This window comes from Dipodomys spectabilis, unplaced genomic scaffold (assembly GCF_019054845.1).
Source record: "Dipodomys spectabilis isolate Male_0828 unplaced genomic scaffold, ASM1905484v1 ptg000436l, whole genome shotgun sequence".
Classification (NCBI taxonomy): Eukaryota; Metazoa; Chordata; class Mammalia; order Rodentia; family Heteromyidae; genus Dipodomys; species Dipodomys spectabilis.
This window is the reverse complement of record NW_024871113.1, coordinates 1,352,257-1,362,042: the sequence shown is the minus strand read 5'-3', so window position 1 is coordinate 1,362,042 and position 9,786 is coordinate 1,352,257.

Below are 9,786 nucleotides of genomic sequence, written 5' to 3'. Positions count from 1 at the left end.
CTTCAAGGTTGGGATAACTTAGTAAATGCTGATGCATCACCTACTTGTTAAGAATTGATAGAATTCAGAAGATCTCCCCTCTCACAAACCATTCAGTCTGTCTTAGCCCAAAGTCATTGAACTGTGGCTTGTCTGGGTGTACCATGTAGACTAATTACCTGATTTGTTTATGGGCAACAATTCACTGCTTTCGGAATAACCATCTATCTTCCTCAGATTTCTTCGTACATTTTATATGAAGGTTGTGTGTGTGTGTGTGTGTTCTTGCAGTACTGGAGATTGAACTTGGGGCCTGGGCCTTATCCCTTAGGTTTTTCATTCAAGGCTAGCACTCTACCACTTGAGTAACACTTTCACTTTTGGCTTTTTGGTGTTTAGTTGGTGATAAGAGTTCATTTATTTTCCTGCCCTCGCTGGATTCAAACCCTGTTACTCGGCTCTCAGCCTCTAGGATAGCTAGAATTATAGGTGTGAGCCAGGCACTGGTGGCTCACGCCTGTAATCCTAGCTACTCAGGAGACTGAGAGCTGAGGATTGCAGTTCAAAGCCAGCCCAGGCAGGAAAGTCCATGAGTCTCTTATCTCCAATTAATCACCAGAAAAGCAGAAGTGGCAACATGGCTCAAGTGGTAGAGTGCTCGCCTTGAACTGAAGAGCTAAGAGACAATGCCTACGCCCAGGTTCAAACCCCATGATGAACATTCACCCCCCCCCCCCAAAAAAAAAGATACTAGCACTGGCTATAGAAAGGCTTTTCAATGTAGTTTTCTTTCTCTTTTTTTGTTGCTATTGTTTTGTTTAATTTTCTTTTTGAGAGAAGGTCTTACTATGTATGTCCCCAGATGGGCCTCAAATTCATGATCTGCCTTAACTCAACCTCCAGAGTGCAAGGATCACAGGGGTCGGCCACCGTGACCAGCCTCCTCATTTTTTCCATCGATATTATTTATGATATTAAAGCGCAATTTCCTCTTGGCTTACTTAAGATCTTGTTCTAAACATGTATATTTTTAAAAATGTATTTTTAGTGATCGATGTTTTATTTATTTATTATTGTGGAAATACTTTACAGAGGGGTTACAATTACATGGGCAAGATAATGAGTACATTTCTTATCAAGCATTGTAGCCTCCTCCTTTGTTTCCCCTTCCCTTCCCATCTTCCCTCCAGGACCACACTAAAGCTACCAGCACGACTATGTTTATTGCAGCCTTATTTACCATAGCTAAGATATGGAACCAACCCAGATGTCCCTCAGTAGATGAATGGATCAAGAAAATGTGGTATAGATACACAATGGAATTCTATGCCTCCATCAGAAAGAATGACATTGCCCCATTTGTTAGGAAATGGAAAGACTTGTATTTGTTTTTGAGCCTCAGTCCATCAGACCTCAGGAAGTCAGTAGGGCTGTATTTGTCCTCATGTGATAGTTGGTGTGTCAGAGTGCAATAGGGACATCCTACAGGGAGAGATTGGGAAACCCAGAGGTGGGATGATGTCACCTGAGAATGGGAGTCTCCTGAGTAGAGGCTTCTAGCAGCTGACTGGGAAGCTGTGTCACCCAGTGGGCAGGGGCCTGGACTACCTGGATAAGAAGTCCTGGCTTGTGATTTTGGCTCTCACTTCCTTCACATGAAGCTCTAGACAAGCTAATTTTTTTTTTGTTTGTTTTTTGGGGTCCAGTCATGGGGCCTGAACTCTGGGCTTGGGCGCTGTCCCTCAGCTCTTCAGCTCAAGGCTAGCGCTCTACCACTTGAACTACAGCGCCACTTCTGGCTTTTTTCTTTTTGCTTATGTGGTGCTGAGGAATCCAACCCAGGGCCTCTGGCATGCAAGGCATGCGCTCTACCACTGAGCCACCTTCCCAGCCCCTGGACAAACTAATTTTGACACACTTGTTTCCTCATCTGTAAAGTCAAGTCAATCATGCCATAGACCTTAGAGGGTGGTTACTAAATTTATAATATAGCAAATATTTTCTGTGTGCTTCAGCGTGTAGGCCTTACTCCCATTGGAATTTGCAGTCTCATTGAGACCTGGCTTATAAAACACCACTGACTTGACTGAGCAGGGAAAAAAAAAAGTGTTATTTTGATAGTACATATTAAGATGTTATCATTTAAACATGTTATTCCTGTTCTGTCAGGCAAGTTCCCACTGCTGAACATAATTGGCTGCGGAACCCCCTCACCCCAAGCACAAAGCTGAAGGAGGAAGTTAGAGTTGATCATTGCAGTCTAACTTCTCCAAGCTCATTTCAGTATGTTTATCAGCCAATGTTTCCTCCTCCTCGAACCCTGAAATTTAAAAAGAAAGACTGAACTCAGAGTTTCAGTGGACTGTTTACAAGAGAAATAAAAATAAGAATGGAAGGCCTGAAATTCCACTTTTACTAGCAGAATCTTACTGATTCTAATCTAGCCAAGAGCCAAAGCCCACAAACCTGTAGGCTCTGAGATAAAAAGTTTACTAGCTAAAGCTAATTTGGTTCATTGTTGTTAAGATGATTACTTTTTTTGTTTTGTGGCCAAAAATTAAAGTGAATTCTAGCTTTTGGTTGGTTATTTATTAACTCTTGGCCTGTAGGATGGCAGTTTTTTTTTTTCCTGGATCTGAATTTTCATAAGATTTTAGAAAACTCTTGCTTTTACTTCTGGGGTCCGCTGGTGCCTGTAATCCTATCTACTCAGGAGGCTGAGATCTGAGGATTGCAGTTCAAAGCCAGCCCAATCAGGAAAGTCCCTGAGACTCTTATCTTCAATTAATCAGCAAAAAGCCAGAAGTGGAGCTGTGGCTTGAGTGATAGAGCACCAGCTTTGAGTGAAAAAGCTAAAGGAGTGAGCCTGAATATCACATATACACACACAAAATGAAAGTTATAAAATATAGACTATAAAAAATCATATACCCACTGCATAGATGAAAAATATAGAAAAAATTTTAATTCTCCTCAAAATGTCACTACATGAAGTTAACCATCACTGGTCTTTCATATACTGTTCTTTATCCTTTGCCAGTGTGTCTGTCTTCAGTGTAAAGTTTTGAGGATTGAACTACATCCTGGCTAACCACTGGTTAGCCAATCTCCTTTTATGATGATGCTAAGAGGCGGACTGCCCTGAAAGCAAGTGTTCATCATCCACACTCACTTTGCTTTTCTGTAGGGTAGGCAATTCGTCCATAATCTGTTTCACTCTTCTTCCTCTTCTTTCAAACACCAGACAGTGCAGGGATTGGGGCTTTCATCTACGTGGTCAAAGGCAGGACTCTTAGTAGCAAAGTAGGGTACCACTTATGAGAATGTAGGTCAGACATTATAGAGAGAGGTTTGCCTGCATTTTGTTTGACTCTTAGTGATATCAGCAAACATTGTCATTATTTAACATGTGCCTGACAGAGGTTCAGAGAGACTTGCCAAAGATTTAATTAATTAGTACTTAACAAAAATCAGAGTTTCAGCATAGATATTTTTCCTCCATCCTGGGCTTGAACTCTGGGCCTGAACTCTGTCCCTGAGCTTCTTTTGCTCAAGGCTAGAAGTCTCCCTCTTGAGCCACAGTGCTACTTTCAGCTTTTTTGGAGTAGTTTATTCAAGATAAGGGTCTTATGGACTTTCCTGCCCTGGCTTGCTTTGAACATCGATCCTCAGATCTCAGCTTCCTGGGCAGCTAGGATTATAGGCGTGAGCCACTGGTGCCCAGCTTCAGCATAGATCTTATGCTACAGCTTTTTGTTGTTGTTGTTTTTACTCCCCAAATACAGCAATATTTTGGAGGTTAATTTGGCTAGTTAGTTTCAGCAAATCAATAGATCCTTTTTTTCTTGATGTGGTACTGAAGCTGTGAATTTAGGGCTTTGTGCTTGCTATGCGGGCATTGTACTGCTTGAGTTGTACCTTGGCACTGTTTGCTTTTTTTTTTTTTTACTAGGGTCTTGCACTTTTCCATGGCAGACCAGGTCCACAATCCTCCTATTTTGCTTCCTGAGTAGCTAGGATCACAAGCACAAGTCACTACAACCAGGTTTAGGTGGGGAAATCACACATATCTTTTTTCAGGAGCTGGCCTCAAACCTCTGAAGGAGCTAAGATTATAGGTGTGATTCATCCCTTCCAGTTCAAAGGGACCTTCATACACGTGTTATTTTATTTATTTTGAGTGCCACTCACCCACTGTTCTGCATCTTTTCTGTGTTTTTTTTAAAACAATATGCCACCTTGCAGTTCTTTGTCTATGAAGATACTTCATTGCATCATGTCATTTTAATATCTGGTGAGAAATTTATTTATTTTGAGTGCCACTCACCCACTGTTCTGCATCTTTTCTGTGTTTTTTTTTAAAACAATATGCCACCTTGCAGTTCTTTGTCTATGAAGATACTTCATTGCATCATGTCATTTTAATATCTGGTGAGAAATTTTCTTTTGCCCAGTATTTGTCATAATTCTTAGGTGCAATTAGTAGAATTTCTTCTGGCTGAGTTACATGGAAGAGATATTTCTGAGAGTCCATCAAGAGGTTCAAAAAAAATCTCAAAGACAATCAGAGAAGCAGTTTCAGAAGATCAACAGACAGGAACATTACCCCTAGAAGCTGCTACATAGCCTTAGTTGGCCTTGCTGCTCAGTGATCCCCATTAAGTCGCTGAATATCAGCAGGTTGTTTTTCCCTTGATTTAGTCACGTTCACCCAAGAGAAATTATACAATCTTCTGCCTCTCATGTTCTGGAAGTCCTGTGGAGATTGGCAGTGAAGGCAATAGAGTTGAAGGTCTTTTTTTTCTTTTTAATTTTTTATTGTTATTATAAAGGTGATGCACAGAGGGGTTACAGTTATGTAAGTCAGGTAAAGAATACAGTTCATTTTGAACAATGTGTACTTCTTTATTCTCTAGTACTGGGGTTTGAACTCAGGACTCCATTTCCTGATTTTTTTTGGTGATTAATTGGAGATACGTATCTCATGGACTTTCTTTCCTAGGCTGGCTTTGAACCACAATCCTCCTGAATAGCTAGGATTGGAGGCATGACCCACTGCTGCTGGCCAGAATTTTGTTTGTTATTTTATTTGCTCTTTTCTCCTGTCCATTTTCTTCTTTCCTGTTTTTTTCCTCCTACTTCCTATTTCCCTAACTCTTTTTTAAAAATTATCTTGTCAAAGTGATATACAGAAAGGTTACAGTTATATAAGTAAGGCAGTGATTACATTTCTTGTCTAAATTGTTACCTCATGCCTCATTTTTCTCCCTCTCCTCTAATCTCCCTCCCCCAAGCTATACAGATCATTTCCAACATATTGTCTTGTGAGTATCGCTGTTGCATAGATTTCCCCCTTTGTCCTTTGTCTCTCATGATTTTGTTGTTCCCCTTCTCTTCCCTAATTCAGATAAATATATATACAATATCCAGGGCACCAAAATTGAATACAGTGACAACAGGGGATAGACCGTAAAGGGGGGGGGGTGGGAAACAAAAGAAAAAAGAAGTCACATAGTACATTGAGAACACAACAAAAAAGGAAAACCATGTGTCCATGTCTTGTCCCTTATTCTTTTGGATTCCCTTAGTAGAGTCTTAGCAGTGGTGATGATAAATATGTTATTAAATATACCATGTTTATCTTGAAGTGCAGCTTAGTAATTATTTTCTTCTCGTGGATCTTGCCTTTGATATTACATCTAAAAAGTTGCTGCCGTACAAAAGGTTGTCTAGCTTTCCTCCGGTGTAGAAGTGTAGTTGTTATTCCTCCTCCTCCTCCTCCTCCTCCTCTTCCTCCTCCTCCTCCTCTTCTTCTGCATTTTACATTTAGGTCTACAGTTAAATCTGAATTCATGTTTATGATGGGTGTGAGGTCTGTGCCTGCATCCATCGTGTGTGGATGAATGTCCACTTATTCTAATACCATTTACTGAAAATATTATATCAGCTCCGATATATTGTCTTTGCTTTTTTTTTGGTCATAGAACAGTTGAGTGCTTATTTATTTACCATACAATTTTTGAAATCCTTAAGTAGTTACACAAAAGGGATTTTTTGCCAAATATATGAATATTTATTTTTAAAATTTTTTTATTGTAAAGATACTGTACAGAGGGCTTACAGTCACATGAGTAAGGTAACGAGTACATTTCCTATCGAGTATTGTTTCTCCCTCCTTTGTTTTTCCCCTATCATCTCTTCCTTCCCCACCTCCTCAACTCCTCCCCCACCCCCAGAAATTGTAAAGTTCGTTTTCAACATAGTGTCTTGTACATCTCTTTGTTACAATGGGTCAACCTGTATCCTTGTTTCAGCATTTTGTTATTTCCCTTCACCTCAAATTAGAAAAATGTATATAAAAAAGATGCAGGGCACTGACAACAAATACAGTGACAACAGGGGTTATCCATAGGGGGAAGAACATTCAAAAGAAACAAAAAAAAATCACATAATACTTTAAAAACAACAGCAACAAAGAAAAAAATCTCTTGTGTCCCTATCTTGGGGTTCATTTCACTTAGCATCATCTTATATGACCATATGTACATAACTTTTGACCTTTTCTGCTTGTCTGGTAGGATTATCCTAGATGTATACTAGTTATTGCAAATAAGGGAAAACATGGGACCTATATTTCTTTGGGTCTGGCTTACTTCACTTAATATAATTTTTTCCAAGTCTTTCTATTTCCTAACAAAAGAGGCAATGTCATTTTTTTCTGACTGAAGCATAGAATTCCATTGTATATAGATACCACATTTTCTTGATCCATTCATCTACTGAGGGGCATCTGGGTTGGTTCCATATAGCTTAGAATAATGCTGCAATGAACATAGTTGTGCTGGTAGCTTTAGTATGGCCTTGTTTGTGATCATTTAGGTAAATGCCCAAAAGTGGGATTGCTGGGTCATAGGGGAGCTCTATGTGGAGTCTTTTGAGGAACCTCCATACTGCTTTCCAAAGTGGTTGAACAAGTTACACTCCCACCAACAATGCAGTAAGGTTTCCTTACGAAAGGGTTTTTATGTCAGTTTCTGAGTATAATGCATGGTGACCAGTGTCATCACCCCTTCCATTGTTCTCGCCCACATTATCCCGGTCCCACCTGTCTCTCCAAGTTTCCAATTTCTATTTTCACATACATATATTTTCCCCACAGTGAGCATCCCCTTCTCGTTTATTTCAACTTGATCCAAAACATTTGTTTTTAATCAAGAAGATAAGTTCGTTATGCCTGGGTAATCATGATTGCTATTATTTGTGGTTAAGAAGTAGAAGATACTTTTATAACTCTGACAGGTAGGTCAGTGGTTAAAATAATACTTCCTATTTAGTACAAAAATTTAAAACCCAACAAATAAGCTCAGCAATCCAACAACAAAGAGTCCTTCTAGCTGAAGTCTGTGGGAAGAATGAGGTGAGTGTGAGGGAACAGAGGGTGGAAAAAGGTATCGGCTCAGAGAAATGAGGAACAGACTCCAACCCACTCTAATGAAGGCCACTGAGATTTTCAGCAACTCCAAAGCATCACTTTTAAAGCAACTGATTTAGGCTGGGCCAGGTGACTCAGGCCTGTAATACTACTCAGAAGCCTGAGATCTAAGGATCATCATGCTAAGCCAGCCTGGGCAGAAAAATCTGTGAGATTCTTGTTTCCAATAAATTATCAAAAAGATGTTAGTGTAGCTGGGCGCTGATGGCTCATGTCTGTAATCCTAGCTTCTCAGGAGGCTGAGATCTGAGGATCAAGGTTCAAAGCCAGCCCGGGCAGGAAAGGCTGTGAGACTTTTATCTCCAAATAACCACCAGAAAACTGGAAGTGGTACTGTAGCTCAAGTGGTAGAGTGCTAGCTTTGAGCTGAAGAGCTGAGGGACAGCATCCAGGCCCAGAGTTCAAGTCCCATGACCGACAAAAAGAAAAAGAAAAAAAAAAAAGATGGAAGTGCGGTTGTGACTCCATTGGTAGAACCCTAGCCCTTGAGCAAAACAAGCTCAGGGACAGTGCATACTGCCCCAGGACTGGCAGTATGTAAGGTTTAGTAAGTAAATGTTTAATAAATGTTTGATAAAGACAAATCTCTGTTGTTCTTTTTTTTTTTTTTTGCCAGTTCAGTACTATAACTTGAGTCCTATGTCTTTCAGAAGGTCTCTTGTTGAATAAATGAGCTGATCAGCTGAATGAATAAATACTTACAAACAAACTGAACAAAATTTCATAGCTGTTATGTTGAATGAGATATTAAATTCTAACTATAATAGGATATTGAGAGTGGGAGAAAGTATCAACAAATGAATTGTGATTTACCGTTTACAAATGAAAAATTTATATACATAGAACTCTTTCCTATTTATAATAATGAAATGGTGTTAGGACAGAATACACACACACACACACACACACACGTTTTCCCTAAATCAATACCGTTTGCCTCTTGTAGCTAAACATTCTCCACTCCTTTTATGAATAAACATTTTTCCACTTTCAAAGGAAATCTATGCACCAAAATATTCTACTCACTTTGTAATTCATCCACCCATGTCTGTCCAAAGTATAGGCACATTATATCAGATAAATGAATCAGATCTCATGACCTAGAATGGACAAGGAGGTTCATGCCTATCGTCCTAGCTACTCAGGTGAGCAAACTCTGGAAGAGGCCAGAAAGTTAGCTAACCAACCTCTAAAAAACTAGCAAACAACTGGCCTAGAGTCTCAGCTGACACCAACCTAGCAAACCCAGACTCCCTGGGTTCAAGTCCCAGGAGTAGAGAAGGTTTTCTGGTAATCAGAAATAAAATAATAAATTAATAATATAAAATAAGAGAATAATAAATATAAAATAATCAGAAATAAAAGCCTCATGAATTCTTCTACCTAGGCTGACTTCAGAGAGCAATCCTTAGATCTCAGCTTCTTGAGTAACTAGGATTAAAGGTGTGAGCTACCAGTGCCTGGATAAAATCTACTGTTTCAAATGTGAGTCTCTTCTTAAAAATGAAGACATAAAAACTGCACAGAAACATCTGAAATGATATTTGATCATATGTCTGAGTATCATGGCTCAGACAAATTAGCATAATCCATCCCACTATTTTCTCTTCTTTCACCAAAGGCTCCCTAGCATCTTCTCCTGGTTAGCATATTAAAAAGTGAATTTGAGCCAGTTGCCAGGGGCTCATGCCAGTAATCCTAGCTGCTCAGGAGGCTGAGATCTGAGGATTACAGTTTGAAGCTAGCCCAGGCAGGAAAATCCATGAGACTTTTACCTCTAATTAACTACCAAAAAGCCAATAGTGGAGCTGGGAAGGTGGCTCAGCGGTAGAGTGCTTGCTTTGCATGCATGAGGCCCTGGGTTCCATTCCTCAGCTCCACATAAGCAGAAAAAGCTGGAAGTGGCACTGTGGCTCAAGTGGTAGAGTGCTAGCTTTGAACACAACAGCTCAGGGACAGCCTGAGTTCAAGCCCCAGAACTGGCATGCGCATGTGTGTGCACACACACGTGTACACACACACACACACACACACACACACACAGAAATCAGATTGATTTTTGGAAACATGAAACTCATCATAATGAAGTGTATTGGGTTTTGTGCTCTTACTATCAGGGGGACATTGGCATGGGTTAATTTCTGCTACCAGGAATGGGAGGTACACTGTACATCAGTGTTTTGGAGGGCTGCTCTTTAGTGTCTGTAGCTCTTTCATTGGATGAAAACTCACAAAGAATGGCTGGCAAGTGTCCTTTCTATAGTAAGAACAAGAGAGAAAGAAAATATGTGTGTGCTCAGAGGGAAAATTTATTA